General features: G+C 40.1%; 1 long non-coding RNA gene across 1 annotated transcript; it reads right to left on the reverse strand.

Annotated features, from left to right (window-relative positions):
• Nucleotides 1-1,960: 1,960 nt before the first annotated feature.
• On the reverse strand, nt 1,961-8,396 carry LOC121313671. The gene is made up of 3 exons (XR_005950022.1): nt 8,108-8,396; nt 3,796-3,948; nt 1,961-2,690 (listed from the first exon to the last, which is right to left on the reverse strand). It is a non-coding gene; the product is annotated as an uncharacterized LOC121313671 (long non-coding RNA).
• Nucleotides 8,397-13,227: the final 4,831 nt, after the last annotated feature.

Consider the following 13,227-nt stretch of genomic DNA (forward strand, 5'->3'; position numbering starts at 1 on the left):
TGTTTTTATATTTACCTTAAATAGTTGGTGGTTTGCAAGACGATCTTGAATATTGGTCATCATGACCATTTGAATCAGTTTCCATGGTGACCAATAGCCTCTTTTCCCGCTGCAATAAACACAATCAAGAAAACAAAGGGCAGCTGATGGCAAAAGAAGGAAGTGCATTTTTAGAAGTAGGTACTGTAGGTAATGCTCAGTCGGTTGATATAGTCAGAGCTTAGAAGAGAGAACGCAACAGGTGACTGTGGGAGATTGAAATAAAACACAATCCAAGTGCATGCATACTATATGGAATAGTGGGGAAAATAATGTTTAAAAGAAAAGTCATTGTTAAATCAGAACCAGTTTCATATGATATGTGTTTAAATAGCTTTACAGATATAAAGGTACATTAATAGATGTCTCAGTTGTGTGAGTATGTGACATGCATTCAGCAGATGTATTTTAATGCAATCATTTTTTCTTCAGAACTGAAAAATATTGAAGAGAGCTGACTTACTGACTGCACTTTGAGAATTTATAGGACATTGAAATGAGGTGCAGCAGCAGCAGCTTTGAGTGAGAAGTTGGACCTGAAATAGCCTTCTCCAGCACATCACTGCCAAATAACCAATCATCTTACCAGTCAGGAGCTGAGCTGGGAAACTAGTGCCGCTTCACTACCGCATCACAGGGTAACACCGATTAGAGCTTCTAGTGTAGAAGCTGTTGTACTAGTTAGCTCTTCTAGTGTAGAGGCTGTTGTACTGGTTAGAGCTAGTGTAGAGGCTGTTGTACTAGTTAGCTCTTCTAGTGTAGAGGCTGTTGTACTGGTTAGAGCTAGTGTAGAGGCTGTTGTACTGGTTAGAGCTATTGTAGATGCTGTTGTACTGGTTAGCTCTTCTAGTGTAGAAGCTGTTGTACTGGTTAGCTCTTCTAGTGTAGAAGCTGTTGTACTGGTTAGAGCTAGTGTAGAAGCTGTTGTACTGGTTAGAGCTAGTGTAGAAGCTGTTGTACTGGTTAGAGCTAGTGTAGAAGCTGTTGTACTGGTTAGCTCTTCTAGTGTAGAGGCTGTTGTACTGGTTAGAGCTAGTGTAGAGGCTGTTCTGGTTAGCTCTTCTAGTGTAGAAGCTGTTGTACTGGTTAGCTCTTGTAGTGTAGAAGCTGTTGTACTGGTTAGCTCTTGCAGTGTAGAAGCTGTTGTACTGGTTAGCTCTTGTAGTGTAGAAGCTGTTGTACTGGTTAGCTCTTCTAGTGTAGAGGCTGTTGTACTGGTTAGAGCTAGTGTAGAGGCTGTTGTACTGGTTAGCTCTTCTAGGGTAGAGGCTGTTGTACTGGTTAGAGCTAGTGTAGAGGCTGTTGTACTGGTTAGCTCTTCTAGTGTAGAGGCTGTTGTACTGGTTAGAGCTAGTGTAGAAGCTGTTGTACTGGTTAGCTCTTGTAGTGTAGAAGCTGTTGTACTGGTTAGCTCTTGTAGTGTAGAAGCTGTTGTACACTTCACTGATATGAGTTCCCTTCCCTTTGAGGAGACTCGCTGCAACAAAGCACACTTTGAGACTTGGCACTTTTTCCAAATCCTGTACAAACTGAAGACCGCAGGAATGTCTCCTTGAAGATATGACTTTGCATCACTCAGTTAAAATGTGAAATAGATTTTCAGTTCATCCAAACCTTTAAACATTGAACACTAAATTCTGTACAGCTTTCTGCCTTCATGGTGAAACACACACACACACACACACACATACACACACACACACACGTTCGTTTTGTAAATGAGACTGAACTGTGCATGGTCTATTACTGTAACTTCATTTATCTTTGCAGCAATCATCTGTCCTGGAACCCTTTTTATGTAACACACATGTTTTGTGAAGCACTTTTGTTCCTCTACAAAAATGGTACTTTCTATATCAGTAGCTAATTTCAAGGAAAGCAAACTTTTTATTTTTATTGACTAACTTACAAGAAATAGGGTCCACTTTGTAATACTGCATTCAAACTATACAGTTAATTGCATTCATGTGTGCTTATTTCACTATGCAAAACAATGGATCTCAGTTAGTTTCTTTCCCCACTGAAGGTCTGTATTTACAGTTCAAATCCTGACAATTGAAGGTGCATATCCAGCTTCTGACTGTCCTTCCCAGACTCTCATCACTAGGTATGCAGTGACACTACAGACAAGAAGCTAAGTTAGCACAAGGGCCACTGCAATGCTAGGTTTTTATTACTATGATACTGAAATAAGTTTTTTTTTTTTTTTGTTACCAATCCCAGTCTTACAGTAAGATTTTACTCATTGTGAAAATATTATTTTTCCATCCTTCCAATCCTGTGGACTCCCAGTGTGTAATATCATTCCTTCTGTTTTTTGTTTAAAAGAAGCTTCCTTTAAAAACCGCTCCCAGTTTCCAGTGTTGTGGAAACACATTGTTCCTTGTTGTTTTTCCTTGATAGACTCGTTCAGGCTGGAGACACACTAGTCTTCTCTCTCACTTGGTGGCCTTGCTCTTTTTCTGCAGGCGGGTTCTTGTGGGCTCTGTGAGTATCAGTGGCTCTTCTGTAATAGTTGCTTCATAGTTTTTGCCCAGAAGCCCAACCTCTACCTTCTGGCCTATTGAATTGAGTTTTGTGGGGACGTAGGCAAAGGCCACACTCTGCTGACTGGAGTAGCTGTAGGCTCCAGAAGTCGTGTTACCAACAATCTGAAACGAGATAGACACTAAAGTTCAAATACTGGAAAATGTATAATAGAACAGTTATTGGAAGGCTTCACACCACGAACCAACCACTTCGGACCACACCTTTACGAACTTACTCTGTACTGAGAAGACTAACAAATATGATCACATGTATGTCGTTAGGATAATATATATATATAATATATAATATATATAATATATATCTATATATATAATATATATATATATATATATATATATATATATATATATATTATATATATATTATATACGCGTGCGTATGTATACATAGGATTGTTGTATGTACTGTATATAATGAAACAGCATCTTGAGGTTGAAAATGATTATTAGATTGTAAGGAAACTAAATTATGTATGTGTTCCTGTGTGAAGGAGCACACACACATACAGCAAAGAATCAAGCAGAATATAACACGATTACTTTATTGATTCCAATAATAAAGTGACACAGTAACAGCATAATCATTATCATTTGACCCTGTTCCTAACCTCTGGGGAAGCATTGGGCTGGTGCGTGTTTATGGAGGATCCTGAATACTTCTCAAAAGCATTCTCAAATGCATGTCTTATATAGGTTGCCTAAATGTGTGTGAGCAGCTAAACCTTGTGTTTCCAGTTGTGTCAGCAGTGTTCCAACCAAAGCCAGTTCCGACACCCTACTCAGCTGTAGGCTCTTTATCTTGAGCAGCAAACATCTTTCCTTGACTGTTTAACCTTTTAAACCCAACCACTGATGTCACAGTACCCCTAATTCAGTTTAAAAAACAAAACAAAATACAACCCTGACCTTGCCGTTGTGCCACACGGTTTCGTTCCCCTCTGGATCAATGTCATCGGTTTGCATGGTGAGACTTTTCCATGTTACTGATAGTAATATACTGATTTGATATTTACAGCTGTGGCAGGGAAGGAATGTCACAGACATAATAGCTATGTTTAATTTTTAAATTATCTTCTGAATAAGGAATTGTTTCAACATTACCTACAAATAACGTTTACACAAAAGGTAGAAACTTTGTTCTGATCTTTCTTATTTCTTTTATGATGCACAAATCACACAAGCAATCATTAGCAGTTTACATGCATACCTGGCGGGACACGGTCTGTTACCCAGGATTCCTGCAGCTTCATTTTCTGCACCTTCACCTCGGGGACGGACGCTGTGATGACGTACTGGTGATGTACGGGAATGACAGGATGCTGAAACCCAACCAGCTTCCCCACTTCACGAGGCCAAAACCCTAAAGACAGAGAGACAGAGAGCAATGAGACACCAACAAGGACTTCCAAAACCCTAACAACACACAAGGGAGAGAGAGACAGAGAGAGAGAGAGAGAGAGAGAGAGAGCAATGCGACATCAACAAGGACTTCCAAAACCCTAACAAACACAGAGAAACAGGGAGCAATATGAAATCAACAAGGACTTCCAAAACCCTAACAACACACAGGGAGGGAGAGAGAGAGAGAGAGAGAGAGAGAGAGAGAGAGAGAGAGAGAGAGAGAGAGAGAGAGAGAGAGAGAGAGAGAGAGAGAGAGAGAGAGAGAGAGAGAGCAATGAGGCATCAACAGGGACTTCCAGATTTAAAGTGAGTTTGACCTTACAGAAATGGTGAAACATATACCATTGGGAGACCATTATAAACCTGCTAAAGCCCTTGAAGAACCATCAGCAAGCCACAGCATTGCTAGCATGGTCATTTGGTCCTTCAGAGGTCAGTGATTTAGAACAATATGTATTCTTTCCCAACATTAGAATGTCCAAAATATGAGCTTAATACCTATTATTACTGTGGTATAATTCTACCAATGACTCATCCCATGGTTGTCACTCTACAAACGTCTTGTTTAACATATTGTAACAGACTAGAGCTGAGAAGTAAAGGAGGAGTCAGTGTGTAAAATGAACAGGCACTTTTATTCACAATGTACACAGGTCAAGAACCGACCACACACTGCAACCCCAACCAGGCATGGGGACAACCAGACATGAAATAATAAACAAAGAAAAACATTCATGTGAATTACACATTGAAAACAAATGGCTACAGATACAGACACAACAAGCAATGCGGCTGCCGCCACTCCGCTCCCATATTTTGCATTCACACGTCTCCATGCACTCGCTACTATCCGGTATGCTGGCTACTGGCCCAGGCAGTAAACCTGTTTAGTTGTGAAAGCCCTCGAGTCAGATAACTCCTGCTGTTTGCTTTTAAAACACTGGTAAAAATCTGTAGAGACCAGTTCTGAAACAGTGACCATTTGTCACAGCTGTTGGGCCATGTTGCTATTTCTGCCAAGCTGGATATGAAGTTCGCTCCATATCGATTTACGCTTTTCACCACTCTTGCCAACACATCAGGACACCAGGTTGTAGACTGGTAATGTCATACAATTTTGAGTCTTCTCAGGTGACAGTATCTGAATTCCAGATCAGCTTGGGATTGAGTGAGCCCCAGGACCATGACCATGTACTACCTGCTGAAAGTGTTCGAGCCCATGTTTACAGAGGATCCCTGCTCTGGGTCTGTACTGCCCATTTTGAACATTGCAAGGGTTTCTGGTACATCTACTGGTACACCCCCCATTTTTTACCTTCGTCTCACTCTACTCACTTGCCTGTCCCAAGAAGAATCACTGCAACCAAGAATGGGGGTCTGGACCATATTGTATGCAATTCATTAGTCCTCTTAACATTTGTTTCATTGAAAGAATTGAATTGGCATTGACACCAAGGACTGCATGATGCAAGAAACTCATGTGGATCTCGAGGCTGGATGGATCCAGCAATGAGAATGTGGAGGTTCACTGGCTGGGGTAGGGTTAATTTCTAAATTATTATTATTATTATTATTATTATTATTATTATTATTATTATTATTATTATTATTATTACCACCATTTGTTGTTAACTGTCATTTTATAATTAACACATAAACAATCTGTCTTGAGCCTTGGAGCAAAGGAAACTTGATATAGCTCCAGAAAGTCTGCTGAGTGTGCCTTCCATCCCACTTTTAGAATGTCAACATTGTAACCTATTAACATGCACAAGGGCAGGAGAAGAGGCTTAAAAGGGCAAGCTTCTTAATGAAATTTATAATTAAAGTTCGGGAGGAGGGTCAGACACCAATCTCTGCGTCACCAAACTGAATCATTCAATTTACACATTAGCTAAATAAGATTGTTAGCACTGTAAATACCCTCTTCACTTACCTCCCTCAGTTGCGTTTCGATTTCATTGTAACCCGCCACCTCCCCTTCTCCACCTTTCTTAAAAACTATTTCTATATTTTATCAGTGAGGGTCTCCCCCCCGTCCACTCGGCAAGGCAGCAAGCCCTCAAACCAAGTTAGGTTTGATGAATGAAAGTGTATATACAACATAATTCTCTGTAAAATCACATACTCCACATTCTCCACAATAAATAGTTGTACTAAGACATTTCGTGATTGGTGTTTGTCCCAAACTACTGAAACATACACAGTGCCTTCCATAAATATGGGGACAGTGACGTAAAAATTGCTATTTTTGCTGTACACTCAAGCAACATGAAAATATGAGTAAAAGTACAAAATGTCACCTTTCACTTCTGGCTGTTTCAACACACATATGTTTTACCAACTAAGAATAGCAGCACTTTCAGAGTTCCATCCCCCCATTGTTTGTGAGCATAAGTGTTGGGACATTTGGCTCACAGGTGTTTCTAATTGATCAGGTGTTTGCTGTTGCATTGATTGTTCACACATAAAAGAGCTGTGAATGTGTAGTCTCAGTTCTATCCTTTGCTTTTGCCTTTGGAGTCTGCATTTGATGCCAGTAGGCATAATCCAACATGAAGACTAAGGAGCTGTCTATGAAAGAAAAGCAAGTGATTTGGAAAGTATAAAAGAAAACAGGAACTCAATTAGAACCATAGCACGAAAGTTGGGCATAGCCAAATCAACAGTTTGGAATGTCCTGAAAAAGAAAGAAACCACTGGTGTCTTCAGCAATCAGAAACGACAAGGTCGGCCAAGGAAAACAACAGCAGTTGATGACAGAACAATGACCAGAACTGTGGAAAGAACCCTCAAACAAGTGTCAGTGAAATCACCAACAACCTCCAGAATGCTGGGGTGAAAATGTCACCATCTAATGTTTGCAGAAGACTTTAGCAGCAGAATTACAAAGGCTACACTGCAAGATGCAAACCTCTGATCAGCAGCAAAAACAGAAAGGCCATAGTTTTATGGACAGATGAGATAAAGATTAACCTTTATCAAAGTGATGGGAAGGCAAAAGTGTGTAGATAAAAGGGACTGCAGATGATCCAAAGAATACCACCTCGTCTGTGAAGGATGGTGGAGGTAGTGTCATGGCATGGGCATGCATGGCTGCCTCTGGAATGGGTTCACTCATCTTAATTGATGATGTAACGAATGACGGCAGCAATATAATGACTTCAGAAGTGTACAGAAGCATCTTGGCTACCAATGTACAAGGAAATGTCACCAGACTCATTGGGCAGCGCTTCACAATGCAACAGGACAACGAACCAAAACACACTGTCAACGCAACCAAGGAGTTCATCTGGGGAAAAAAAGTGGAAAGTTTTAGATTGGCCAAGTCAATCTCCTGATTTAAATCAGATTGAACATGCATTTCACTTGCTGAACAGAAGACTGAAGTCAGAAACTCCCCAAAACAAGCAACAGCTGAAAATGGCTGCAGTAAAGACTTGGCAAAGCATGTCAAAAGATGATATCAAGGGTTTGGTGATGTCAATGGGTCGCAGACTCGCTGCTGTTATTGCATGCAAGGGATTTGCGACCAAATACTAACTTTTATACTTCTTATATTTGTTTAAGTTGAATTGTCCCAATAATTTTGCTCACATAAAATGGGGGGATGTAACTATGAAAGTGCTGTTATTCTTAGTTGGTAAAACATGTATGTATTGAAAATGCCAGAAATAAAAGGTGACATTCTGTACTTTTGCCTCATATTCATCTTTTACTCATATTTTCATATTGCTTGAGTGTACAGCAAAAATATCAATTTTGACTTCACTGTCCCCAATACTTATGGAGGGCACTGTATAAAGATTAGCCCGGTTAAAGCAAGGAGAATATGTGTTTCAAACATCACGTTTGAAGGAAACTAAGTGATTTATGCGTGTGATGAGCGCAAACAACAAGGATTGAAGTACATGAAATTATACTTTGCAACTTGATCCTGGGAATGGTTGTGAACATGTTGACATCGAGAAGCCAAGACAGAAATAAAATGCATGAGCAGCCTAACTTAGCATTCCCTCTCCCCAACAGATTTATTCTACAGCTCCCCTTATATGGGCTGCACTCCTCCCATTCATTTATAACTTTGGCAGTGCCCTCTTATCAATGCTTACACTTACTTTAGCTGTAGACAACACCTCCATTCATTTAAACTTGAATCCCGTTGAGCTAGTAACTAGTGTACAAATCCTCTGACTGCCCAATCCAATATCAGAAACCTGCTGCTGGAACTGTATCCTGTTATCTATGGCATAGTCCATAAACCGCAACACAAAGCAGCACAGTCTTTCTGCTTACTCTCCACTCCACCCTGTGAAGGTGACAGCTGCAGCCTTGCTTTCTTCTGAACCCAGTGCCTGCTGAGCCAGTGAAATAGCAAGCAAGTTCCTCTGGGTCATCTTACATCAGAGAAACAAGCAGCTCTTCTTGGGAGAACCCGCTGTGTAATGTGAACCCTGTATCTGAACTGTGGGCAATGCATATGGGTTGGATTTTGTCAATCACTGGCTACATAAATGTTGCTGGTGTTTTAAGTTGTTACTGCAAACCTAGCTTTAACCACAGCAATGTCTCTGTATCATATAAAAGGCAATAAGCGATCAAACAGCTAGTCCAGTCAGGGATCTACTATTTCAACTTGGTCAGTGGACCTCCCACTGGGATGTTGCCCCTGAACTTGCCTCTCTTTGGTAAATATATGATCCCTGAATGTTTTCAGTGAAGGAGGATGGGGTGGGATCAGACCTATAGCTAAAGAGGGTGCACATACCATGGCCAGTGCTTTAGTCAATATGACAGCTGAAGAATATTGTTTGCTAATGGAAAAAGAAAAGCTCTTGGGAAGCCCTTTTTTTTCTTTAAGAACCTGGTTTGTTGCTCCTATATACTGAGAATATGCGATCGTAGCTTCTGTTACTTTGTTTACAGGGCACCTTCGTGTTTCAAGGTCTGCTCTCTGGTACTGAAAAATCCCTCAGTGCAGCACATTTTGAAATCTTATTACCTGGCGTGGCTTCAAGTGAGATGACATTTTTACATGAATGAACCTCAAATGGGCGCTTCATGAATCTGTCTGGGAATTCTAGCAAAAACTGGTTCAGGAAAGCAACTGTGGAGAAGGGAGATGCCCTCCTGAAACCTCCCATTCCAAAGTCTACTCAGACTTTTACATATCATCACCAAACATGGAAATACAGTCAATAGCACAGCACAGGTGTCAGCAGCACAACACAACAGCAGCTCACCACGATTTTCTTCCACAACAACAAGAACCTTTCCTAACACTCATTGAAACCAGAGAGTACTGTTTAGCCCTCTGATTGGGTGTTACTCATCAGTGCATCCAATAATAATAATAATAACAACAACAATCTTTATTTTTATGTAGCGCCTTTCATAGTGGACCACCATCAAAAAGCACTTCACAAGATATGAGACTAGGGTGTGTGAATTATACATCAGTTGTAGAGTCACTTACAACAACATCTCACCTGAAAGAGGTAGCACAAAGAGGTTAAGTGACTTCCTCAGGGTCACACAATGAGTCAATGGCTGAGCTGGGATTTGAACCAGGGACCTCATGGGTACAAGCCCCTTTCTTTAACCACTGCACCACACAGCCTTCTATAATTACAATGCAAGGAGCTTCTATCACTGGACCCAATAATATTAGCACATGTCCATGTTAAACATGGCAGCGGCAGCAATGGAAACTGATTTGTGATAAAAAATTATAATAGAAATGTCTCTATAGACTTTGCTAGGAAAGCAGCACAACCATTAACCAAAAGTTTCATATGTCAAGCAAACCAAGGACTATGGACCTAGCTGGTTCTTGGGAGCCTTGCTGTTGAGGGATTGGATGATCAGGTGACACAGAAATGTACACTCTTGTACATCTGGCTGCAGAAGCACACATTAACTGTGAGCAGGGAGGCGGGATTAAAACCATGGCCCCAGGTTGGCTGAAATGGATATTGTGGCAGACCAGGATTGGCTCCCATTAGAATTAGGTCAAAAATTGATTTCCAACACAAAAATAATGAGTTACCTGTGTCTCTGTGTACTGATGAGTAACTAAATGTATGACAAAAACTGCTTCGATTTAATGTTTTACAAAGCAGCACAAGGCTTATTTATTACCAAACCACTTCACTCCTGCATGCAATATTGTTTTGTTAAAGCAAAACAAGTCAATAAAAGTAAACAGCAAGTGATGTAAATCACAGTGAAAGCACAGTAAAGCACAGGCAAGCAAGGATAATGTCAGATAAGTATGGAAAGAAAACTTGGTAACATTGTAAAACATTAATATGCATATGCAAATTCCACTGTATTTAATGTACTATTTCATGTATTATGCTACTATCATGTATTATGCACTTTCCAGTGTATTTAATGTATTATGCTTTTTTTTGAAACAGTAAATCATGTATTATGCATTTATCTGTATTTGAAGTATTATGGATTTTCTTGTTGTTACTGCATCTTGTAAAGTGCTTTGTGATGGTGGTCCACTATGAAAGGCGCTATATAAAATAAAGATTGATTTGATTAATTGTTTGATTATTTGACAAATGAGAACCATACTAACTTACTATATAATGTTTTACATACTAAAGCATTATTTCAACAATGCAAGTTTTTTTGTTTTTTTTAACAAACTATGTAATTCAGAATGTTTATGGGGCTTTGCATTGTATTTGAGTAGTATTTCCTTTAGAAATACTACTCAAATACAATAGTATTTCCTTTTGCAACAGCCATCAAATCAATAGGACTTTTTATCACTTTTGCAGTAACCTTGAGTTGAATTTGAACCAGCGACCTAGAAGTTAAAAGCCTCAAATAATACTCCATTGAGCAACTCTGTTCCAGTTTTTAGTTTATAAAAGTTTTTTTTTTTTTTTTTTTTTTTTCTACACAACGATGCTGTGGAGCACAGATACATTGCACAACTATCAATGGTTTTGATGTGGCAAGCTGCCTGATCCTCTGTACTCGAAAATTCATCTGGAAAACAACAGCTTTTGAAAAACTTTCTATCAGGCAGCCAGACGAATAACAATAATAAAAGGTAATGGTAAGCACATACACTGGAGATTATTAGCCAGGCTTCAGAAGACACAATGCATCTGGTATTAGGGTCATTCCGTGACAAATCACACCATCTCCGATTTACACCCAGCTTGGTTCTTGGGGTTATTTCAGGAAATCAAGTTTAAAGGAGTCAATAGTTACAGAGAGGTCAAATAGTGGTCGTTCCCCCCCCCTTCCCCCAACGTTAACCAGCCTTTTACTCCAAAACAGTTTGTGCTGCATACCTGTGGTGCTGTCATTTTATTTCCACTGGTAATGTGTTATTCATTTGCTCATGTCATCTGATTCAAATGAAATGTTTGTTCTCTGGAGATTATTCAGGTTTCTTGGAAGTGTGTGTGTGTGTGTGTGTGTGTGTGTGTGTGTGTGTGTGTGTGTGTGTGTGTGTGTGTGTGTGTGTGTGTGTGTGTGTGTGTGTGTGGTGTGTGTAATTATATATTAAAAATACAAAACTGAAAGATCATAATTGGATAAGTCTCCACCCCCCTGAGTTAATACTTGGTGGAAGCACCTTTGGCAGCAATTACAGCTGTGAGTCTGTTGGGATAGGTCTCTACCAACTTTGCACACCTAGATTTAGCAATGTTTGACCATTCTTCTTTAAAAAACTGTTCAAGCTCTGTCAAGTTCCTTGGGGGTGTTGATGGACAGCAATCTTCAAGTAATGCCACAAATTTTCGATTGGATTTAGGTCGGTGCTCTAACTGGGCCACTCAGGGACATTTCCCTTTTTGTTCCTTAGCCACTCCAGTGTAGCTTTGGCTGTGTGCTTTGGGTCGTTGTTATGCTGGAAGGTGAACTTCCGTCCCAGTTTCAGCTTTCTTGCAGAGAGCAGCAGGTTTTCCTCAAGGACTTCTCTGTACTTTGCTCCATTCATTTTCTCTTTTTTCCTGACAAGTGCCCCAGTCCCTGCCAATGAGAAACATCCCCATAACATGATGCTGCCACCACCATGCTCCACAGTAGGGGTGGTGTTCTTTGGGTGATGCGCTGTGTTGGGTTTGTGCCAAACACAACGCTTTGCATTTAGGACAAAAAGGATACTTTCAGATATTTTAGTTTCGTCAGACCACAAAACTTTTTGCCACATGGCTACAGAATGTTTTTTTGCATACTTCAAAACAGGATTCAAGGTGGGCTTTCTTGAGTAATGGCTTCCTTCTTGCCACCCTACCATACAGGCCAGATTTGTGGAGTGCTTGGGATATTGTTGTCACATGCACACTTTGACCAGTCTTCGACTTAAAAGCCTGTAGCCCTTGCAAAGTTGTCATTGGCCTCTTGGTAGCCTCTCTGATCAGTCTCCTTCTTGCTCAGTCATCCAGTTTGGAGGGATGGCCTGATCTTGGCAGGGTCTTGGTGGTGTCATACCCCATCCAATTCTTAATAATCGTCTTGACCATGCTCCAAGGGATATTCAAGGCCTTTCATATATTTTTATACCCATACCCTGATCTGTGCCTTTCAACAAATTTGTCCCGGAGTTCTTTTGAAAGCGCCTTGGTACTCATGGTCTTTGCTTTGAAATGCACTACCCAGCAGAGGGAACCTACAGGAACTGCAGAATTTATCCTGAAATCATGAGAATCACTACAATTTAAGACAGGTGGAGGCCACTTAACTTGGTGTGTGATTTTGAAGGTGATTGGTTAAACCTGAGCTAATTTAGGATTGCTATTACAAGGAGGATGGACACTTATCCAACCAAGCTATTTCAGTTTTTATTTTTTTCTCTACATATTTTTTTCACTTGGAAGTTGTTGGGTAGGATGTGTAGATAAATTAAAAAAAAAACTGTTTTAATGCATTTTAATTCCAGGCTATAAGGCAACAAAAGGTGAAAATTTTGAAAGGGGGTGTAGACTTGCTATAGGCACTATATATGGAAAGCCCCTCCACCTCAAGAGTATGAAGCATGAACAAAGAAGGGGCTGGATTCTCAAAGCTATGTATTCCAAATCATCATCAGCACAATTTCTTCTGAAAGGGAAACCCACCAATTACAATTCTAAAACCTAATTAAAACAACAACAACAATTCAGGACTGCTTACTCGACCCAAAATGAAATGTCCCCATTGTGTAATTCTGCTTAGTAACTTTGTGTTCTGTGTCTTTTTCCTTTCTGAAAAAAAATTGCGC

The sequence above is a fragment of the Polyodon spathula genome, chromosome 1 (assembly GCF_017654505.1).
Source record: "Polyodon spathula isolate WHYD16114869_AA chromosome 1, ASM1765450v1, whole genome shotgun sequence".
Lineage (NCBI taxonomy): Eukaryota > Metazoa > Chordata > Actinopteri > Acipenseriformes > Polyodontidae > Polyodon > Polyodon spathula.